Source organism: Neoarius graeffei, chromosome 10 (assembly GCF_027579695.1).
Source record: "Neoarius graeffei isolate fNeoGra1 chromosome 10, fNeoGra1.pri, whole genome shotgun sequence".
Lineage (NCBI taxonomy): Eukaryota > Metazoa > Chordata > Actinopteri > Siluriformes > Ariidae > Neoarius > Neoarius graeffei.
Window position 1 is genome coordinate 84708469 of NC_083578.1, and position 24160 is coordinate 84732628.

Here is a 24160-nt window from a genome sequence, read left to right on the forward strand (position 1 = left end):
CAACTTCAGGGTAGTAAGAGTATGACACCACTCCGTCACTGATTATTTTACTGAAAACGCTCATTCAGAAGTGATTTATCCCTTACTTAGGAGCCATTAAACTAAATACAGTAGCTAATAACTAGCTAATGTGAGCAGCCTCACACTATAAAGTTATTAAGAGAGCTAAAAGGACTGGGCTGCACGGTGGTTAGCACGGTCGCCTCACAGCAAGACGGTTCTGGGTTCGAACCCAGAGGCTGGTGAGGGCCTTTCTGCGTGGAGTTTGCAAGTTATCTGCGTGGGTTTCCTCCGGGTGCTCCGGTTTCCCCCACAGTCCAAAGACATGCAGGTTAGGTTAATATGGGACGGCCTTGGGCTGAGGTGCCCTTGAGCGAGGCACCCAACTCCCAACAGCCCCGGGCGCTGTTAGCATGGCTGCCCACTGCTCTGGGTGTGTGTGTGTGTGTGTGTGCTCATTGCTTCAGATGGGTTAAATGCAGAGAGGAAATTTCACAAGTGTGTGATGAATAAGGTTGTGTTTCCTTTCTTAAAAGCGTAAGCCATACAGTTTAGCCATGAAGCACTAAAACAATAATTAGACAATTCAACAGCTCCATGCCGAAGAGCTGATTATGAAAGAAAAAATGGAAACTAGCAGATGTTAAACATTCTACAACTTAATAATAACGAACTGCGTCTTGTTCCAGCACTGAGGGAACGAGGAGAGGCAGACTCACCAACCTCAGTGGTATTTCCTGGAAATGTTTATATTGAGTTTGATTCATACAAGTAGCTCATATTCACAGCATGCGGTGCATCAACTTCACAGAAACGCCGCGGGAGCCGTGTATGACTGCACGGCCTGGATATGTGTGTGGGAGGTCACGAAGGTCAGAGAGAGAGCAAGAGAGACAGACAGAAAGACAGACAGAGAGACCCAGAGTGAGAGAGACATTTACAGTAAGTATCTGAAGATGGTTCTGTACATTTACAGTAATATCTATGGCTGAAGACTACAGTTGTCATGAACAGTTTTGCACTCAAGTCTCCATGATAACGTCAACAAAACAGACTTCATCTTAAAACTATCATGAATTTCCTGGTTACACAGTTGTACTTTATGACTACTGTATATAGGACACACTTATAGAAGCAAATTATTTATATAATCACGCTGTCTGTTATCACCCAGATGAGGATGGGTTCCCTTTTGAGTCTGGTTCCTCTCAAGGTTTCTTCCTCGTGTCGTCTGAGGGAGTTTTTCCTTGCCACCGTTGCCACAGGCTTGTTCATTAGGGATAAAATTAGCTCATATTTAAAGTCTTTGATTTTCTGTAAAGCTGTTTTGAGATAATGTGTGTTGTTAAAAGCGCAGTACAAATAAACTGACTTGACTTAATGTTGACTATAGGATCGATGAAAGCATTTTCAATTAAAAAAAAAAAAAAGATTCAAACTCTTACCTGGAGTCACGGTGTCACATTAAATCACTAGCTGGAATATGTAAACCATCAGTGTGTCTAAACATCTGTACAGTGGTGCTTTTGAAAGTTTGTGAACCCTTTAGAATTTTCTATATTTCTGCATAAATACGACCTAAAACATCATCAGATTTTCACGCAAGTCCTAAAAGTAGATAAAGAGAACCCAGTTAAACAAATGGAGACAAAAATATAATACTGGGTCATTTATTTATTGAGGAAAATGATCCAATATTACATATCTGTGAGTGGCAAAAGTATGCGAACCTTTGCTTTCAGTATCTGGTGTGACCCCCTTGTGCAGCAATAACTGCAAGTAAACGTTTGCGGTAACTGTTGATCAGTCCTGCACACCGGCTTGGAGGAATTTTAGCCCGTTCCTCCGTACAGAACAGCTTCAACTCTGGGATGTTGGTGGGTTTCCTCACATGAACTGCTCGCTTTAGGTCCTTCCACAACATTTCCATTGGATTAAGGTCAGGACTTTGACTTGGCCGTTCCAAAACATTAACTTTCTTCTTCTTTAACCATTCTTTGGTAGAACGACTTGTGCTTAGGGTCGTTGTCTTGCTGCATGACCCACCTTCTCTTGAGATTCAGTTCATGGACAGATGTCCTGACATTTTCCTTTAGAATTCGCTGGTATAATTCAGAATTCATTGTTCCATCAATGATGGCAAGCCGTCCTGGCCCAGATGCAGCAAAACAGGCCCAAACCATGATACTACCACCACCATGTTTCACAGATGAGATAAGGTTCTTATGCTGGAACGCAGTGTTTTCCTTTCTCCAAACATAACGTTTCTCGTTTAAACCAAAAAGGTCTATTTTGGTCTCATCCGTCCACAAAACATTTTTCCAATCGCCTTCTGGCTCGTCCATGTGATCTTTAGCAAACTGCAGACAAGCAGCAATGTTCTTTTTGGAGAGCAGTGGCTTTCTCCTTGCAACCCTGCCATGCAGACCATTGTTGTTCAGTGTTCTCCTGATGGTGGACTCATGAACATTAGCCAATGTGAGAGAGGCCTTCAGTTGCTTAGAAGTTACCCTGGGGTCCTTTGTGACCTAGCCGACTATTTCATGCCTTGCTCTTGGAGTGATCTTTGTTGGTCGACCACTCCTGGGGAGGGTAACAGTGGTCTTGAATTTCCTCCATTTGTACACAATCTGTCTGACTGTGGATTGGTGGAGTCCAAACTCTTTAGAGATGGTTTTATAACCTTTTCCAGCCTGATGAGCATCAACAACGCTTGCTCTGAGGTCCTCAGAAATCTCCTTTGTTCGTGCCATGATACACTTCCACAAACGTGTTATGAAGATCCGATTTTGATAGATCCATGTTCTTTAAATAAAACAGGGTGCCCACTCACACCTGATTGTCATCCCATTGATTGAAAACACCTGACTTTAATTTCACCTTCAAATTAACTGCTCATCCTAGAGGTTCACATACTTTTGCCACTCACAGATATGTAATATTGGATCATTTTCCTCAAATGACCAAGTATAATATTTTTGTCTCATTTGTTTAACTGGGTTCTCTTTATCGACTTTTAGGACTTGTGTGAAAATCTGATGATGTTTTAGGTCATATTTATGCAGAAATATAGAAAATTTTAAAGGGTTCACAAACTTTCAGGCACCACTGTATTTCACACTTTCACTGGTTTAAAGTCTGACTGAAAGGGAAATAACTGTCTTGGACCAAACTGGTACATTATGACTCAGACAGAGCTTCAATGCCAGTGCTGATGTTCTACTCCAGCAGGGTTTCCTTTGAATTTAAGCAGGAAAAAAAAAGAAGCAATGAAAGCATCTCTCCAGAAGGTGGTAGCCTTGCTGAGGGAGTTTGATTACACGGCTGATTACAAAAGGCCTTGGTGAGATCAACAAAAAACACTCAAAGATGAATTTATCAACCATATTCACCACGGTCACAACAATTCTGAGTATTAAAAGCATAGTTTATTATACAAATCCACAAGAAATCCATGAGAACCGTGATAACAGCTACTAGACTTCCATATTTCACAGACGTGGTCATTCGTCACACCCCCTCATCTCCCAGAGATCAGTAGGAGTCTCTCGCGCCTTTTGGCTCTGGGGCACATAAAGATTTCCTGCTCCTCAGGTTGTATCTTGGCTGTGGACGAGAAATTTGATGTCAGCAAACAAATGCAGCTGCGACGTAAAAAAACAAGACAAAAACAAAAACAACCCCCCCACCCACGAAGTACGAGAACATCTCACAGACGTATGATCAATCTCTAAACACGTGATCTGTGTGAATAGGATGGAATGGAATTTAAAAGGAAGGTCCTGATGAATTCCTGGCATGCCGGAGATTTAGGAAGGAATTTTTAGAACGTGCCGGCTGACGAAGGTGAATATATTCTGCAAAAAGGACGTTTTGGGGTTTTTTTTTTTGAGTTTCATCTGGGGTGGCACAGTGGTGTAGTGGTTAGCGCTGTCGCCTCACAGCAAGAAGGTCCTGGGTTCGAGCCCCGGGGCCGGCGAGGGCCTTTCTGTGTGGAGTTTGCATGTTCTCCTCGTGTCCACGTGGGTTTCCTCCGGGTGCTCCGGTTTCCCCCACAGTCCAAAGACATGCAGGTTAGGTTAACTGGTGACTCTAAATTGACCGTAGGTGTGAGTGTGAATGGTTGTGTGTGTGTCTATGTGTCAGCCCTGTGATGACCTGGCGACTTGTCCAGGGTGTACCCCGCCTTTCGCCCGTAGTCAGCTGGGATAGGCTCCAGCTTGCCTGCGACCCTGTAGAACAGGATAAAGCGGCTAGAGATAATGAGATGAGATGAGTTTCATCTGTCTATCAGTGATAGAGTTCGAGTTTAATAAAACCATAAGCATTTTATCCCCATTAACCACTGATATTTACCCTTGCGTCAAAGTCCGGTTAGTTTAAAATCACATCATTTCTAAGAGATGATGTTGTCTCTACTGTGTAATCCATCATCATTACAACACTGTGGTCCACAGACACATTTCTGAAGCTTTAGCTGTCTTTCTGCCGGCAGAGTTCACGTTTTTATGCAGAGTGGTGACTAGATTTCCTGATGACCAATTTTTTTTTTACTGAGGTCATGATATCACGCATTCAGAAGGATTGTGGTCATCAGATGTGGCTTGGACAGACGGATGGATTTACACATTCTGCCAAAACGCAGTTCTGACTTCGGGTGATCAGATTTAAAGCCGCTTTTAAAGCCGAGTCCAGTCTCAAGTCTCCAGTGTTCAAGTCCGTGTCATTTAAAAAAAAAAATTAAATTAAATTCGAGTCAAGTCCGAGAACAAGACTCCAACTGCACCATTTGACGGTGTCTGTTTCAGCACCATTAACATTAGTTTGTTCCTGAACATGACGGATGAACAGGTGAATGTGCTTCTCTTCATCAGGGAGTGTGAAGTATTCTGTCAGAGATGGTTGGGAGACGGATGTAAGTTCAGAAGGTGTGTTTATTAATACAAGTGAATACGGTAAACAATCCAGAACGGCAGGAAAAATCGTAAAACAGTGAAACAGGCGATAGGTCGAGCGAGGCACAAACAGGCTATCGTAGACTCGGCAGGATCAAACACGAGAAACAGGAAATCAGGAAACCAAACAATGAAATAAGGCACGGTAATGTGTCAGCAATGCAACTCAATACTTCGCGAAGTAAGAGCGTTTTCACAATTTTTATATAGGCACACTGATTGCGCCTTAAATCCTGTGCAGGTGCGAGTCGTTTACGGCGCACGCGTGAGAGTCTGCTTGGCGCGCACTATCCGGAGCGCACCCGAGAGTCTCTCTGACGCACGCGCCAAGGTGTAATGTAGATATAAATATCTTATGCCAAATTATTATGGCATGTTACAAAAAATAAAGAAAAAAAAACAAGCCCTCATCTTCAATTTACGAGTCTGAATGCAGTTAATGCACGAGTCCGAGTCCAAGTCATCAGTGCTCAAGTCCAAGTCGAGTCACGAGTCCTTAAAATTAGGGCACGAGTCGGGCTTGTAAGCCTGGATGTAGATTCACTCACTCAGCTCCGCATGCTCCCAAAGGGAGCATGGCGCCTCTGCATATGGCTCTCCAAGCGAGTCTGTTCCTGGCAGCCTCCCAGGCAGTGGCGATGTTGAGGCCAGCAGCCTGCAGGTCGTCGCTCAGCTGGTCAGACCATGTGCGTCTGGGCCAGCCTCTGGGACGGGACCAGGTGGTGGGGGTTGGTTCCCTCGGTAGGGCGGCTGGTTCCAGGGGTGGCTCCGCCCTGGCGATGTGGCCGTAAAGCCGGAGACGGGCCAAGCGGATCTTGTTGGACAGCGAAGGCTGGTTGGTGATCTCACGCAGGGTGGCATTGGAAACGTGGTCATACCACCTGATCCCCAAGATCCTTCGTTGGCACTTGGTGTCGAAGGCATCCAGGCGGTGTTCCTGGGCAGCTGTTAGAGTCCAGGTCTCGGCTCCATACATGAGGATGGACAGCACGAGGCTGTTATACAGCCTGATATTAGTTTGGACCGAGAGTTTCCTGTTGGACCATACGCTGTCAAGGCTTGCCATTGCAGAGGTGGCACGACCGATGCGGAGCTGGATGTCAGAATCGCTCTTGCAGTCAGACGTTATTGTGCCTCCGAGATAGCAAAACCTGTCAACAGCTTCCACGGGGTGGGAGTTAATCACCAGTCCTGCTTGGGGTGTCTTGTAGTCACTGAGGCACTGAACCTTGTTTTTTCCCAGCCGATCATCAGGCCGAGCGGTTGGGTTTCCGTATCCATGGCCTGCAGGGCAAGTACATCGTCTGCGTAATCCAGGTCTGTGATGGTAACATCTCCAAAGCTAGCACCGCAGGCACACTGAGCCACAGTTCTCCCCATGACATAGTCGATGGCTGTATTAAAGACTGTCGGGGCCAAGACACAGCCCTGGTGGACGCCAGGATGTAGATAATCCGTACGCTGGATGTAGATAATCCGTATATAATCCTGATCCTCAACCAAGCAGGTGTCAAAGTCAAGGACTTTTGATTAAACATTTTTTCCCCAAAAAATGTTGGGATTTTGATCCAATTCCTGATAAAATGCAGTAAAACTGGAGTTTTCTATGAATCACTGGGAAAACCTATTTACAAAAGCTTGCTCACTGGAAAACCAACATCCTTTCTTCAACATAAAACAACCAACACCATACAAAAAGAGGAAATAAATGGTGGATGTGATTCACGCAAATGTTTTAAACTAGTAATTTCCATACTACTTCTTCTTTCTTATGATGTACACAAACTACCAGGCTTGTAGTGCTCAAGTCCAGGACTCGGACTCCAACTCGAGTCTGACTCGTGCCCTAATTTTAAGGACTCGTGACTTGACTTAGACTCTAGCACTGATGACTTGGTCTTGGACTCGGACTCGTGCATTAACTGCATTCCGACTCGTAAACTGAAGACGAGAGCTCTGTGGTTGGTAGAAGAGAGCAACTGGACTTGCTTGAAGATTCTTGAAAACGTTTCGCCTCTCATCCGAAAGGCTTCCTCAGTTCTGTCTGACTAATAGGGAGTATCAAGTATTTATCCTCTCATAAAGGAAGCCTTTAGGATGAGAGACGAAACGTTTTCAAGAATCTTCAAGCAAGTCCAGTTGCTCTCTTCTACCAACCACAGATTACTATGTACCTGGATGACTGAGTTTCTTCACAGATACGTTTCTACGCACTTTGGGATGAGATCCCTTCGACTGGTGCGGGAGTATGAGAGGACTTCCAGAAAACTGGCAGACATCTTAGCCAGAGAGGATCGTTCATTTTTGTCAACCTGGAATGACCATCACTGAACAGAGGTGGGTGTCTATGGCATCTTATCAGCCACCTACAATGCAGCCATCAGCATTCTGAGTCGGATTCTATGATGATCCATGAGAGGATAAATACTGGATACTCCTTATTAGTCAGACAGAACTGAGGAAGCCTTTCAGATGAGAGGCGAAACGTTTTCAAGAATCTTCAAGCAAGTCCAGTTGTTCTTAGTCTGGCTAACGCGACTTCAAAGCTCTGCGAGCATTTGGTCTGGCAAAGATATTAAGCCCAACCATTTCCCAAAGGCATGGTTGACCCACCTCCCTGAAATGCCTCAGTTTGCTACTGGTCGAAGCCAGAAAAGGCTGTGACGAAGCTTAAACCAATCACATCACTCTTTCCTCTGACGTATGTGACGCGACGGAAACTGCTTGAGTAACAGGAAGAAGATAAATACCTCCAGGGCTGCTCTTTGCTCCGTTTTCAATGAGAACTTCCCGTTGAATGCTTTCCATACAGCATCTACCGCTGTGTCAAAGGCTTGCCGCTGCTCCATGTTCGTAATGTTTCTAGTGAATGAAGCGCTTCCGGCATAGATTCTGTAAACAATCTATGGCTTCCGGTCACAGTTCTACTACATCACTGCCTTGAACACGCCTCTACCCAGGGCCGTTGGAGATGCTCAAAGTTGATTGGCTCCCGATTTTTCGGGAGCTTGGAAGAGCTGGAGATAGCTTGCCTTGCCAGACTAAGCTCGCAACAGGCCCTCATGTTGCGTCACACTTAGGATGGGCGGGCCCAGGCTAAGTTGCTCTCTTCAACCAACCACAGATTACTATGTACCTGGATGACTGAGATTTGTCACAGATAAGATGAGAGGTCAGATTTTTTTCTTTATTTTTTTGTAACATGCCATAATAATTTGGCATAAGATATTTACATCTACATTAATTTTTATACTAATCTTGTGCAAGAGAATGCACCTTCACCTGTTCACACATCATGCTCAGGCGTATCTCTAGCTCTCATTGTTTCTGATGAAGTATTCGGCAAAATTTTCCGTCTGCTAGTTTTGATGTTATGCATCACGGGAGACTTTGAAGTGAGTTTTCATAGCTTTACCTACTTGTTTTTTCAAATCAAACTGATTCATGTAAATAAAATAACTTTTTTAGAATATAACTGGAGTTGTTCTGATGAAAAATATTGAGATCTTAGTGGTCGGATTGAGATAAAAAAAAACCCGAAGACAGAAACGCGAGCGTCGATTTCAGTTCAGTTAATGTGAATTGTTTCTTGGATGTGGATCAGACAGGTTTTTTTGAGGTTCGCCTTGAAAGCGGTGAATATTAATCGAAATAAGAATCATTTATATTCTTTCATATAAACACTACTAGGCCCTACTTTTGAGAAATACAAAGGCCTACAGAGCACAAAGAGGGGATTAGAAACAATCTTTTATTACTTTTTTATTGAGTGGACCGATTTAACGGTTTTACCTAATTAGCATAATTAATACGAATTAAATGCTAATTTGCATAATTTGTTTTTACTCATTTTTTAATCTTTGTATTCGGTATCCAACCACCTATGTGCTGCCAATTTCCATGTAAATATCTTGAAAAAGTTATTAAGAATAAACATTTGCTCTACAAAGCCAATTTCCCCCCACTTGTCGAATCTATGAAAAATGATCTTGATCGCTGGAATCTATTACCATTATCATTAGGAGGCAGAATTAATACTATTAAAATGATTGTGCTACCTAGATTTTTTTTTAATCTGTTCCAGTGTATTCCTATTTTTTTGACAAAATCCTTTTTTTTGCTTATTGATAAATTGTTATCCTCATTCATCTAGAATAAAAAAATTCCACGAATACAAAAGAACATTTTACAGCGGCACCGTGAACATGGAGGACTATCTTTACCCAACTTACAATATTATTACTGGTCGGCTAACATACGCGCTATGCTACATTGGCTTAATCCATCACAAGATAGTGACCCAAAGTGGTTGCGGCTGGAAAAGTCGACATGTGAACCTGCCTCTTTACATGCTTTACTTTGCTCTAAGCTCCCACTATTAGAACCTCTATCCAGATATTCTATAAATCCAGTTGTTAAGCACTCCTTGAAGATATGGGCACAGTTCAGACGGGCACTTTCACTTAATAACTTGTTAATTAATGCCCCTATATAGAGAAACAATATGTTTAAACCTTCCATCACAGACGGATCCTTTGATATCTGGACCAGGAAAGGATTAGCTACTTTAAAAGACCTCTATATTGATAAGAATTTTGCATCATTTGAGCAATTGAGATTGAAATATGAAATTCCCAACACACACTTCTTCAAGTACCTGCAACTTCGCAACTTTGTTTCCTCAGAATTGGCTCAATTTCCATCTATGCCGCCCAGCTCTCTCCTTGACTCTCTTTTAGAGCTTAGCTCCAACCATAAAGGGCTTATCGGAAAAATTTACACGTCACTCATTTCTTATGACTTCGAACCCTTGACACGTTTAAAAAACCAATGGGAAGAAGAGTTAGGCATAGAAATTACTGAGGATATGTGGGATTCCACATTAGATGGGATACATTCATCTTCAATTTGCTTAAAGTGCCATTCCACCATTGGATGTATTCTTTGGCATAAAATACAATATATTTTATGACAACATGACTAGACAGAGAAATCTTTTAGCTTCAAAACGATATATCAAACATAATTTTTTGACAACGACAAGTATATTAATTTTGCGACCAAAGTCACCTACCCTTTTAATTTCCGCGCGGTAGTGAAACGTGATGTCATCGGCAGGTTCCCCTTCTTGTGTACCACGTGTCGGTCTATTTTTAGACCAGGAAACCCCCAAAGTGAGACAGTCATTTCTCCTCGTATATGGGGGCCAAAAAAATTGCGAAAAATTTTGAGTTAATCTTTCAGTTAGCTAGATTTATTGGTATTAGCTAGATTTATTGGTATTATTTTTATCGCGTTCTATCCGCCATTGCTGATAATATGTGCCACGTCACGTGGTACACAAGAAGGGGAACCTGCCGATGACATCACGCGCGGAAATTAAAAGGGTAGGTGACTTTGGTCGCAAAATTAATATACTTGTCGTTGTCAAAAAATTATGTTTGATATATCATTTTGAAGCTAAAAGATTTCTCTATCTAGTGATACCATTTATATATGTTGTCAAAATATATTGTATTTTATGCCAAAGAATACATCCAATGGTGGAATGGCACTTTAAGACATAAAGTAATACAGTTCAAGATTGTACATAGGTTACACTGGTCTAAAGCGAGACTGGCAAAGCTGACACCAAATATTGACCCTAACTGTGATCGCTGTGGAGCAGCAACAGCCACTTTATCGCACATGTTCTGGATCTGCCCAAAATGAACAGAGTTCTGGCAAATCTATATTCAAATTCTTTTCTGACCCATTAGGAATACCCATGGAACCTCTTGCCATAACAGCAATTTTTGGTGTAGTACCGCAGGATTTCTGCCCCACTCGACAGAGCAAAAACATGATGGCCTTTGCTATGCTACTGGCTAGAAGACTCATATTGCTTAAATGGAAAGATAAATCTCCTCCAACCTTCAATCAGTGGATCAGAGACCTTCTGCACCATTTGACTTTAGAAAAAATCCGCTATGCCACAAGAGGCTGTGCCCTCAATTTCTATACTATATGGCAACCAGTTTTAGATCATGTTGAAAAGATAAATGCCTCAGATATCTTAAATGTGTAGATGTAACCCCTCCTTTTCTTTTTTTTTGGTGTGTGTGTGAGATTTTGTTTTATTTTATCTTTTTTTTTTTAATTATGTACAATTATTACTGAACCTGTGCTGTATTATGGATTTGTGGTGGTGCAGTGGGGTGGGGTGGGGTTGTTTGTGGGGTGGGATTGTATTGAAATGTATGTCAAATTGTATCTTTTATAACTGGAAAAAACAATAAAAACACTTTGTTTAAAAAAAGAATAAACATTTGATCTCATTGGTTAATGACGCTCATTCTGGACCATGTGATCCTCATACGGAATATTACGGCAGTTTTCTAAAAATTACGCCGTTTCTTCAATCTTTGATTTGTAATAGCTGAAGAACGGATAATTGTATTTTAATTCTGTCAAAAGTATGTTGTTCAGCATTCAAATCTGAATTCAGTGAGAGCAGTATCAAGCTATTTGGATTGAATTTTCACCTGATATGCCTATTTACATATTGCTCTGTCTAGTAATTCTGCTGTGTATGGTATTGAAAGTAAAATAAATTTTTTTTTTAAATTGCAGGCAAGACTCTAATACAGGGGCGGCACGGTGGTGTAGTGGTTAGCGCTGTCGCCTCACAGCAAGAAGGTCCTGGGTTCGAGCCCCGGGGCCGGCAAGGGCCTTTCTGTGCGGAGTTTGCATGTTCTCCCCGTGTCCGCGTGGGTTTCCTCCGGGTGCTCCGGTTTCCCCCACAGTCCAAAGACATGCAGGTTAGGTTAACTGGTGACTCTAAATTGAGCGTAGGTGTGAATGTGAGTGTGAATGGTTGTCTGTGTCTATGTGTCAGCCCTGTGATGACCTGGCGACTTGTCCAGGGTGTACCCCGCCTTTCGCCCGTAGTCAGCTGGGATAGGCTCCAGCTCGCCTGCGACCCTGTAGAAGGATAAAGCGGCTTGAGATAATGAGATGAGATGAGATGAGATGAGACTCTAATACATTTAACAAGTTTGAACACATTTATATTCAAATAAATATCCACCTGTCATTTTGTTGCTGGTTAATGTGAATGTCGGGTAAAGCTTGCGTTTGGGTCTGGAAATTCCTTTCGGGCTTAACCTGGAAAATTTTTCTAGATGCTGCTCTGGATAGTGAATCAAAATGTCACATTTCGCTTGATTTTTTTTCCCCCCATCAAACTGCAAATTGACAGGTCTTCCCCTTCCCCCCCACCTCCACTGTGGAAATTACTAATGCTTAGTGGAGGGAGGGGAGGGGTCAGCTTTTCCAACTGGAGGTGGAGCTTATTTCAGGCCCAGAAAAATGAAAACTCTAGTAAGAGTTCTCGTATTGTTCTAGTAACAGCAACATGAATTCTAAAGTTTATTTGAAATTCTATCCCCGTGTCCGAAATCACTCCCTACTCACTATACAGTGGACTATATAGTAACCATTTCGTAGTGCTGTCCGAACGCACAGTGAGAATTATTACGCCCTATATAGTGGACTCATAGTATCCCATAATGCATCATGAAAAGTAGTGTACAACCAACCGATGGTCACTAACCAAGCAATATATCCCATCATGCATTGCGGTCGTCCTGAAAGCAAAGCTGTTTCATAAGGAGCGTTAAGTATTTTAGACTGAGTGTAGTAGTAGTTTGTTTTTCCTTATAACAACAGGCACGATTTAGAAGTTGTGGCACGAAAATAGCAATAACACTTGTATTGTAGTGTGTTGGGGCGAACGGACGGAGGAAGAAACGCATTATAAACGCACGTTCAAGTCCAATTAAAAATAGTAAGAGAATAGAAAGTAAGCTCAAATAGAACAAGACAGATAAAATACAAGAATAAAAAGTTACAGTGCAGAGCAAGGAATTAATCAAAAGCCTCAAATTTGATTTAATAAAAGGCAGCGGCAAAGAAGAAAGAAAGGATTCAGCCTTCATTTAAAAGAACTGAAAGATTCAGCAGACACACAAAGCACTTTGTATTTATTAAATGTGGGAAATACGATCAGCATAATATGAATTTATTCTTTTGAAAACCCACCAGCCGACTGATCGGGCACGTTTTAATTGTAATGACGTAAATAACGGTGCAGCGGAGTAGTGCCCGAAAGTGTTGTTTTCTCCTCCCCCCCCCCCCCCCCCCCCCCATTTTACCAATGAGTTCACCATTATAGTCCTCTGTATAGAATTCCTTAGATAGTGAGTAGGGAATAGTGAATGAGTGAGTGATCTCGGACACAGCTTATGATTATTAGACGTCTACAACCCAGTACAGGTTTGTGAATGGAGGGCGGAGTCAGGAGAGTAAGCAATAAGGACCTGCACGTGGTGGTGGTGGTGGGGGATTTTTGCTAACGAGCGTTTTATGTTTCAGGAAGTGGCGGTGAGGATTTAAAAAAAAAAAAAAGGGAGGAGATGAGAGCCACAAGAGAGAGCTAGAGAGAAAGCTGAGCAGCACAGAACCGAGAGTGTGTGTGTGTGTGTGTGTGTGTGTGTGTGCGCGCGCGCGCGTGCATGCGTGGGTGCTTTGGAAAAGCAAAAAAATAAAAAGCACCTTTCTGAGTTGTCTCTTAATTTCCTGTCGAACACAACGGGCGTCGCACCGTGCACCGCAAAGAGGTTTATACCTGAAGCTCTCCCATGTTGTCACTTTAAGTTCGAAATTTCATGAGTCAGTATTCGTACCTGGCTGTGGCTGTCCTCCACGATCACGCTGTAGACGACTGCTGAAGAGTTACGCACACGGGAGCCTGAGGAACGACGCTGCCGTCTTTTTGGGATCTCGGATGTGCTCGGAGCTTCCAGTGGCGGAACAAAGCTCTCACGTAGTCTGCCTAATAAGCACAAAGATAAAAAACAGAACAGGAAGTCCAACAGAAATGTAGCATCAAGAAATGGTTCCGGCAAACTGATATTTTCACTCAAGATGTTTTTCCGCTAAAACTAAAGGTGTTAAGAATTTTTGGCTGAAATTTCAGTGTATTAACGAGATAGAGAGCCTGACTAAAGTCACAGTAATTTGCGCTAGCTCTTACAAACCGGGACGTCTGGTCACCGTACCCTATAGATCCGGAACGGGAAGAGATCAAGAATGAGACTTAGTGAGGAAAAGTTGCGCCCTGAACAAAATAAAGATTGAAAAAAATCATGAAAATTGACAGAGTTATAAGTGATCGAAAAAAAAATCCTGTTTTTCATGGATCATTCCGGTTCAGTGATCCAGATCAGCACCAAAAGTCATAGCAATGTAATTCAGCCCAGAGGTATTCTTCATCATGTGAAATTTGGCAATGATTGGTTGAAAACGGAGGGAGAAATAGCATCCTAAAAAAACATTAGGAGAGTAATAATAATAATAAGAAGAAAGTAAAAAGATCCTGAGTGAGAGTAACAATTTGCACCAGCGCTGCGAGCACAAATTAATAAGTAGTTTTCTGATGTCAACAATACACTCGTCCAACATTTCCAGTAGGAAAATCAAGATGATATGAGATTGGCACAGGCCAAACGGTGACTAACGAGGTCTAAAAGTCTGTCTAGCAGTGGGGGCGTGGCCAAGCCTTGGCAACATACGGACAGAAGGTGGGCTGAACTGGCAGGTAACGTGTGGCGATTTTCACCTGTGTGATTACTAACCACTTATTAACCTCGCTTGCTTGGTCTTTACGGGAAAATATCAGACGGAGGTTTTGACAGTACAAACCGAGCAAGTGAGGTTAATAAGGAGATTATTATCTCATCTCATCTCATTATCTCTAGCCGCTTTATCCTGTTCTACAGGGTCGCAGGCAAGCTGGAGCCTATCCCAGCTGACTACGGGCGAAAGGCGGGGTACACCCTGGACAAGTCGCCAGGTCATCACAGGGCTGACACATAGACACAGACAACCATTCACACTCACATTCACACCTACGCTCAATTTAGAGTCACCAGTTAACCTAACCTGCATGTCTTTGGACTGTGGGGGAAACCGGAGCACCCGGAGGAAACCCACGCGGACACGGGGAGAACATGCAAACTCCGCACAGAAAGGCCCTCGCCGGCCACGGGGCTCGAACCCGGACCTTCTTGCTGTGAGGCGACAGCGCTAACCACTACACCACCGTGCCGGAGTTTATTATCTGGCTTTTTTTTTTATCTCTAAGATTAAAATAGACAGTTAAAATGAGGTGTGACGCTGCTTTCAGGTCATGTCATATTTGTAATGTAGTTGAGTCACACGTGCAGAATAAACAGCTCACGGTTTCAAAACTGATTTTCTGTTAGTGGTTAGCGGTTTCTGAACGCTCTTTGTTGCTCATTTCTTGAATAATGCGGTGATTCATTTGTCTTTTGTGCCATTTTTGGTTTCCGTTTTGATGTCCAATTCATCTTTTTTTGTTTTTGTTTGTTTATTGCAACACTGAAAGTCGGCACCTTGGAAAGAAAGTCCGTAATCGCCTACGGGCATGACAGGAAAATACTGTCTACCACGGAACCAATCAGAGCGCACGATTTTACCAGAAGTAGCTTGTGCCATATAATAATGGAAATTGAGTTATATGTGCTTTGCTTGTCCTTTCAGGAACATAGCTGAGAATGTAATAGGAGCCTGAATCTATGAGGAAAAGTCGCCTGCCTCCTTTCGGAGTCCACACACACACACACACACACACACGCACAGAGGGTTGTACAGCCTGGTCCAAAAAAATATGACTCATTAGCAACTCAGCATTACTGTTATAAATCCATTATGTTTGGAGTTTCATACACACAAAAACACAGCTCACTGAAAAACACACACACACACACACACACACACACACACACACACACACGCAGGCTGTATTCGTGACCATCAAGTGTTTTAATTCTGTAATCATGCCATGTCTCTTTCAAACTGCACACACGGCAAACAGAAACGCTGAGCTCACTGATAACCCGCTCTTTAAACCAAACAACAAAACTGTCGCTGCTTTGTGTAATTTCTGCTTTGGTTGCACAACGTCGTCTTCGTTTACTTAGGTCTAGGGTGTCTAACAAAGGCATCAAAAGCATTTTAAAAATGATCAATGCTCGAGAATATCTTGTCCATCTTTCTTCATCTGCACTTTCCTAATCACGATACAGATGATGCATCAGTGAAGTGGGATTGAATAAACAAGATCAACTGTGCGCTCCTGCTCACACGCGTATCCCCCCGCCGCTCTCGCTTATATCAGAACACAAGCAATCGAAGGAATAGGACACTTTTATGAATGTTGACTTCAACAAATAATGAACCCTGAAACCAGTAATTAAAGAGCAGTGTCTCTCTCCAGGGGTTTCAAACAGCATCCTGGTAAACTGTCATTTTGAAATAGCATTTTGCTTCTTGAAATAGCGTCAAAATCCACCCTACATGTTTCGTAAATACATTCAGTCGGTAAACAGGAAGTCGATGTGCGACAGGCCTGAAAATGGTAGACATGATACAGAATCCCAAGCTGAAGCTCGGTACCAAATATCAAGCAGTTGTGACTTGTATTTGCTGAGAAAAATGTTACAAAAATTTTGTAAATCCACTCTATTATGTTTTATAAAGACATTCAGTCGGTAAACAGGAAGTCGATGTGCGACAGACCTGAAAACGGTATACATGATATCGAACCCCAAGCTGAAGTTTGGTACCAAGTGGCTATGATTTGTGGTTGCTGAGAAAAAGGGTGGTTCGGACAGACAGAAATACGGAAATATGGACGGACAGAGGTAAACCAGTATATATTATAATTATATAATTAGCCCCAGTAGGTTTCACTTTCTGTACAATCAGCGAACATGACCAAATCTACAGTCTGGGCTGGAAAGAAAATCAGCCTCACGTTGTCATACAAAAACTCATATTATATATACTATAGATAGATAAATAGATCTCGTCTCATCTCATTATCTCTAGCCGCTTTATCCTGTTCTACAGGGTCGCAGGCAAGCTGGAGCCTATCCCAGCTGACTACGGGCGAAAGGCGGGGTACACCCTGGACAAGTCGCCAGGTCATCACAGGGCTGACACATAGACACAGACAACCATTCACACTCACATTCACACCTACGCTCAATTTAGAGTCACCAGTTAACCTAACCTGCATGTCTTTGGACTGTGGGGGAAACCGGAGCACCCGGAGGAAACCCACGCGGACACGGGGAGAACATGCAAACTCCGCACAGAAAGGCCCTCGCCGGCCACGGGGCTCGAACCCGGACCTTCTTGCTGTGAGGCGAGAGCCCTAACCACTACACCACTGTGCACCCCAGATAAAAAGATATTTACATTTATTTATTTATACGACAGATGCCATGAAAATATACAGTACAGACGCTTAAGCCCTGGTCCCATAATACTGATAAATACAATTACAGCTATAACCATAACTATAAATAAATCGGTCCCCTGCAGCTTATGTGGTCGGTGCTCACACCAGATTGATAACGATCTCTATATCCCAGTCCTGGGTTTATCTGTATCGGTGAGATTGCTTCTGGAGTGATTTTTCCAGGCCTGGACCTGATCCGGGTGGCACGGTGGTGTAGTGGTTAGCACTGTCGCCTCACAGCAAGAAGGTCCGGGTTCGAGCCCCGTGGCCGGCGAGGGCCTTTCTGTGCGGAGTTTGCATGTTCTCCCCGTGTCCGCGTGGGTTTCCTCCGGGTGCTCCGGTTTCCCCCACAGTCCAAAGACATGCAGGTTAGGTTAACTGGTGATTCTAAATTGAGCGTAGGTGTGAATGTGAGTGTGAATGGTTGTCTGTGTCTATGTGTCAGCCCTGTGATGACCTGGCGACTTGTCCAGGGTGTACCCCGCCTTTCGCCCGTAGTCAGCTGGGATAGGCTCCAGCTTGCCTGCGACCCTGTAGAAGGATAAAGCGGCTAGAGATAATGAGATGAGATGAGATGAGATGGACCTGATCCGATAAAACATCTGACCAATCAGCTAACTGTTTACATGTGATGTTTTCTGAGCATGTGCGGTTTTCCCCGGGCGTCGCTATACATCCTTATTGCATCATGAAGTCACGGAATACGGATTCACGGAAAATAAAAAACATAATACAAAGCACGGATCTTTTAATCACGGATTTTCCATGAAATATCAATAGTAAATTCATAAACATATAAATGCAGGTAAGATATTTTAATAATCAACTTCGGCAGTACAAACAAAATTGTTTTAGACTTTTTTTTTTTTAAATCCGTGATGCATCATCTGTTTGAAATCGGTAACCAATCTGTAACATACTGAAACGTCCGTGACCAATCCGTAAATTATTAGCATCAGTGATGCATCCGTATTAAAATCACGCCGTGTTTTGTATCCGTTTTATTATACTTCCCTAATCCATGACCTATTTTACCTAATTATGTGCACAGGTTGTTTTGAAGTCCAAGCTGTACAGTATGACCTGGAATAACGTGCTACTACTTGGAAAAAACCCTTCCATGACTATTCCTAAGTTGCACGCGTTTATTTCCCTGAGTGGCAGGACCAAGCGATATTATAGTCGGGATTATAGTTGTGGTGTTTCTGCTCCAGACTGGAACTAAATTCACGCAGAGGTATAGTCATCGTTGGTATAGGTATCGTCATCGTTGGAGTTATAGGTATCAGTGTTGTGGGACCGGGCCCTTACTCTTGTGAAGGGAAGAAAATGACGGTAAGGTGGCCTCTATGGCGCCAGAAGGATGCAGAATGACCAAACTGCTGTCTTCTTCTTGATCCCACTTTCCACCCCATTGCTTCCGTCTGGGCTTGGTCCAATTATTCAAAGATCCTGAAAGATGTTCTGGGGAAGAAAAAAAAACAACAACACAACAACAATAAAACTCAGACTCATGGACACACCCATAAGTTGCGCATCCCGGCTGAAGCCAGTCCCTTACCTGCTTTCCTCAAAGTTTGCTGAAGGTTCCTGTGAGTCTCTTTCAGCTCCCTCAGGATCTCCAGACTTTCCCTGTTCACGTTGCGGAACCGAATGGCAAAATAGAGCAGAACAACGCAGGCGATCAGCACCATGGCCTTCCTGAGAAGCCCGACCAAAAAGGCGAGCCGCTCCTGGAGTGTCAACATAAAAAACAAACAAAGAAACCACACACACAACAGAAACAGGTGTTCACGCGAGGAATAATTCATTCGGACCTCATCATGACTCATTATGGGTTCATATTCCTGGGGAATTCTTAAATTTTTTTTTTTTTAACCAACTTTTTTTTTTTTTTTTGTATTTTTGGGGTTTTGTTTTCGAGTAGAGTTTTTATTTTGTCCTTGGTTGATTCAGCAACACGCTCCGCCATTTTTTTTTTCTGTACTCATGGTATATGAGCTGATTTCCTAGTAGTAGGAATACCACAGCACTGTAGATTTCCTGATTCCGAATAGTCCATTAGTGCGCTCCTTCCTCTAATATACAACCTTTCCGTTAGCAATATCTCATTCACAGGGACTTGTATGTTGCATGATCCTGATAATCTAATTTTAATAATAAACAGATTTTTTTTTTATGTTATTGAACAAATCAAAACATCACTGATACAGTGACGCTTTCTGTAAGAAAATATTTACATGCTATTTTATAACACTAATGGAAGGAGTCTCCAGTGTCCGGACTTTATAATAGTCAGTTTTCCACCACAGGAAAGTCTTCACGAAGGACAGGGGAGTTTGTGCATTCACGCATTATCGGCAACATCGCAAGCTGAAATTTTTGTCGTATTAAACACGGGAGAGAGGAAAGAGAAAAAAAGCTGAAGGAATGACGGTTTATAGCTGCGATAATATCAGTGACAAAACTTGTTTCGGAGAATTTCCACAACATTAACGTAACTACGAATGGATAAAAATTATGACTGTGTATCGCTCGGAGTGGTAAAAGAACTGTAACACCACTTTATTTAGTTTATTATTTTCTTAGAAGAATATGCTCCATCTTGTTTTACTCCTCTGTGCTTTCTCTAGAACATGGCGTATAACCGATTTATTATTTTATCCACATTCACTGGATATGAGCAATCGCGGGCTCTGATTGGCTACTCTACTACTAGGAAATCAGCTCATATACCATGAGTACAGAAAAAAAAAAATGGCGGAGCGTGTTGCTGAATCAACCAAGGACAAAATAAAAACTCTACTCGAAAACAAAACCCCAAAAATACAAAAAAAAAAAAAAGTAACAAAATATGGAATAAAATTATTTGATGGTAAGAACGTATACATGTTATTTACCAACTGGGAGGGCCGTATGGTGAAATACCGTGACCTCGGTCTTGATCTGTTATGTAGGACTAGGTGTTGTTATCCCAATAGATACTTAAGGCACCAACGAGATACTTAAGGGCCTCGCTCAGTATTCAAGGCCAAGGTCACAGTATTTCACCACACGGACCGACCTTAAGTTGGTAAAGAATAAATTAATTTTTTTCTTTACCAAATTCTAACAGAAAACGAGAGCGCCTGAAAGGGAAAACCGAGCCGAGACACCATTTTGAATCCTCATTCACGGCTGTAATGCAAATGGCTTCCTCCTCGGTATACAAGTGCACTTCCATGGCAGGAAAAAAAACTACATTTTGCCGCCTATGTAGTCCCCTATTTATACAAAATTGAGTCATTCAGGATTCAGCCATGTTTTTGCTCGGCGTTAGCAACAGTTACAGGTTTTTAGCTTTCTCCTGAAATGTTTTCTTTTATTTTGTCTTCCTCAGGGTAGTAAAACTCGCTTTCGCTGTGAACACTGTCGTTATCGCTATCCATGCTGTAAAATTAATGCTATTCTCCTGGCAAATGCTGCCAAAAATTTATAAGATTTTTGATAATCTTATAAATAAATCTTATTTAAAAAAAAAAAAGAAGATAAATGTTGACAAAAATTCTACTATGTTTGTTGTTGTTGTGAACGAGCGAGTAGCCAGAGGTCCATAACCGGGGTCTGTAACTGGGTCTGTAAATCGTCTGTATCCTACGATACGGACTCGCTTGCCAGCCAATCAGAGCACAAGATTTGATGGAAACCGACTGCGAAAAAAATATTTTTTTTTATTTTCAAGAATTATTATGATTATTATATCATTTTTCAGAAATTTCTCCTGTCATTTCGCCGGTTTGTTTACATTCCAAGCGGAAATGATTTTGTCGGCCATTTTGTATAAAGTTTTTATTTATCGAATTTGCAAAAAATAAAAATGCTCCATTTCTCAAAACTCAGTGAATGTGGATAGAATAAAACGGTTATTGCACTCAATCTCGTCGTACATGGATTATAGATAGCTCATGTACGACTTGATTTCGTGGAATAACTTAATTATACATACAGGGCCTTTTTTTTTTGATGGAATAAAAACGTGTTCTATTCCCTTCTAGCGAGTTTCATTCATTTGGTTTGATAGCATGCAATATTGTTAGCATATCGCTTATCCTACGTGTATTACGTCACTCTACACAATAAAGAATGAGCGTTGAATATGGTTTACGATATTGCACGGTTGTCAAGACGACATGACGTCACACATCGGAGATGTAAAACTTCCACGCTAGCGAGTGAGTGAGTGATCGTGACAATTTGTAAACAAACATGGCCGCCAGGTTTGCTTCGTTAAATACGGAAGACTGAGAGAATTTTGAAAGAGAAAGACGCGTCGAATACCCGAAAGGAATGTGTATGTATAATAATAATAATAATAATAATGGCTTTTTTCGTGGTCTATCAGATATATTCCATTCAGCTACTCGTCTTCGACTCATTCAGTATCATGCTAGCTGAATGGAATATATCCGATATGCCACTCAACGCCAGCCAATATTATTTAATTATTGTTACATGTTAAAAACATACCATCTGCTGATATCCAGGATTATCATCATCTTCCATCACCGTCCTACCAATCAAACGTTCCAGGTACACATTTAGAGCCACCAGGCCGAACAGAAAAAGCCTTCAAGACAAGATAATTATAAAACACATAGTTTATACAGTTGCATTACATTCAAACATCAGCAGGATCAAACAATGCCCTGTGATCATATGTGAGACAGCGGGCATCTCTAATCCTGCTCCAACACTCGAGCTGTAGCTTATCAGCTAATTATCGAGCGCTAGATGAGCTTAATCACGGAGCCCTTCAAGAACCGCCTGTGTGAATACTCTGCTATTACTGAAGCACTGAAAACATTTATCTGCTTAATCATAATGAAAGAGCAGGGGGACGACATCGTCCCCTTTCGGACAAGTGTGAAAAAATACTCTCAAGTTTGGAAACTGTGTTTTGCTCGCCAGAAAAAGAAGAAGAAAAAGGAGAAGACTTTTTTTATTCGTCACATACATTACAGCACAGTGAAACTCTTATTTACGTATCCCGGCTTGTTAGGAAGTTCGGGTCAGAGTGATACAGATGATACAGTGACCAGAGGTGGACAAAGTACCCAACTTCATTACTTAAGTCAGAGTACAGACCCCGCTGGTCAAATGTTACTCTGATACAAGTGAAAGTTGTCCAGTCAAATTTGTACTTAAGTTAAAGTACTTGCTTTTAAAAATACTTAAGTATTAAAAGTACATTCTCTGTCAACGCATCGTTGTATTATTGCCACAACGCTTACAAAACCTAACGCCGTTACCAAAGACAGAAATGTGAATTCACAAAATGAACGCATGCTGTGCCATCATGGTGGTTTAATGTTAAGCTACGTAGCTAGTCAGTGAAACTCCACCTGACATGCTAGCAAACTCTTTTCAAACTCTAAATCATATTGGGTAGCTAACGCTACGAGAAAAGAAAGATTTCTACATTCTGTTTATTTGGCAGGATTATGCTAAAACATATTTCTGAAAGGACTTCAGATAAGTTAACGTTATTCATGTTAGCGTAACTCCATTTTTACATGCTAACTAACAGTGTCCAAGTTAACTAGCTATGTGTAAATGTTAGCCGCAGACAAGGCTACGGCAACTTGGCGGGAAAATCCATAGAAAGTCATGTGACTAACCAGACTGCATTGCTATTGCAACGTTATCGCTAGCTCTAAAAGCACAGACAACTTCACTGCAAGCTTTCTCTTAGAATAAAATGTTTACATTCCTCAATATGCTTCTGCAGGTCGGACGGCGAGTTTTTGAACGCCGTGATGTGGTTTGTTTTCAGCAAACAAAGGAAACATTTAAAACAAAACAAATCTTTAATCCTTTCAGAAAACTGAAACATGGGCCATGAGTGCATGCATTCCCACAAAGAACCGCCTCCTTCCATTCGGCCATCAACTGATCGTGTTCAAATAAAGCTGTGGAGAATCACTGAACTTGATTTTTTCCAGTCTATGGACGTGACGTGACTCTAGTGATTACTGATCGGCTGTCTCAGTGTCACCTGGGAAAAAAAACAATCATGTTTTAGAAAAGAAAAAAAAACATCCACTTTCAAAGCTGCTTCATAGTAACGAGTAACGAGGACCTTGCTAGAAATGTAGTGGAGTGAAAAGTACGATATTTGCCTTTCAAATGTAGTGAAGTTAAAGTCATAAGTTTCCAAAAAAATAAATACTCAAGTAAAGTACAGGTACTCAAAAAGTGTACTTAAAGTGCATATTCTGGACCAATTTCATTTGTTTTTTTACAACCCCGATTCCAAAAAAGTTGGGACAAAGTACAAATTGTAAATAAAAACGGAATGCAATAATTTACAAATCTCAAAAACTGATATTGTATTCACAATAGAACATAGACAACATATCAAATGTCGAAAGTGAGACATTCTGAAATTTCATGCCAAATATTGGCTCATTTGAAATTTCATGACAGCAACACATCTCAAAAAAGTTGGGACAGGGGCAATAAGAGGCTGGAAAAGTTAAAGGGACAAAAAAGGAACAGCTGGAGGACCAAATTGCAACTCATTAGGTCAATGGCAATAGGTCATTAACATGACTGGGTATAAAAAGAGCATCTTGGAGTGGCAGCGGCTCTCAGAAGTACAGATGGGAAGAGGATCACCAATCCCCCTAATTCTGCGCCGACAGATAGTGGAGCAATATCAGAAAGGAGTTCGACAGTGTAAAATTGCAAAGAGTTTGAACATATCATCATCTACAGTGCATAATATCATCAAAAGATTCAGAGAATCTGGAAGAATCTCTGTGCGTAAGGGTCAAGGCCGGAAAACCATACCGGA

At 41.9% G+C, this 24160-nt stretch overlaps 1 long non-coding RNA gene across 1 annotated transcript; it reads right to left on the reverse strand.

Moving 5' to 3' along the window:
• Window positions 1-3479: 3479 nt before the first annotated feature.
• On the reverse strand, window positions 3480-18727 carry LOC132892625 (uncharacterized). The gene is made up of 3 exons (XR_009655471.1): window positions 18637-18727; window positions 13682-13830; window positions 3480-3606 (listed from the first exon to the last, which is right to left on the reverse strand). It is a non-coding gene; the product is annotated as an uncharacterized LOC132892625 (long non-coding RNA).
• Window positions 18728-24160: the final 5433 nt, after the last annotated feature.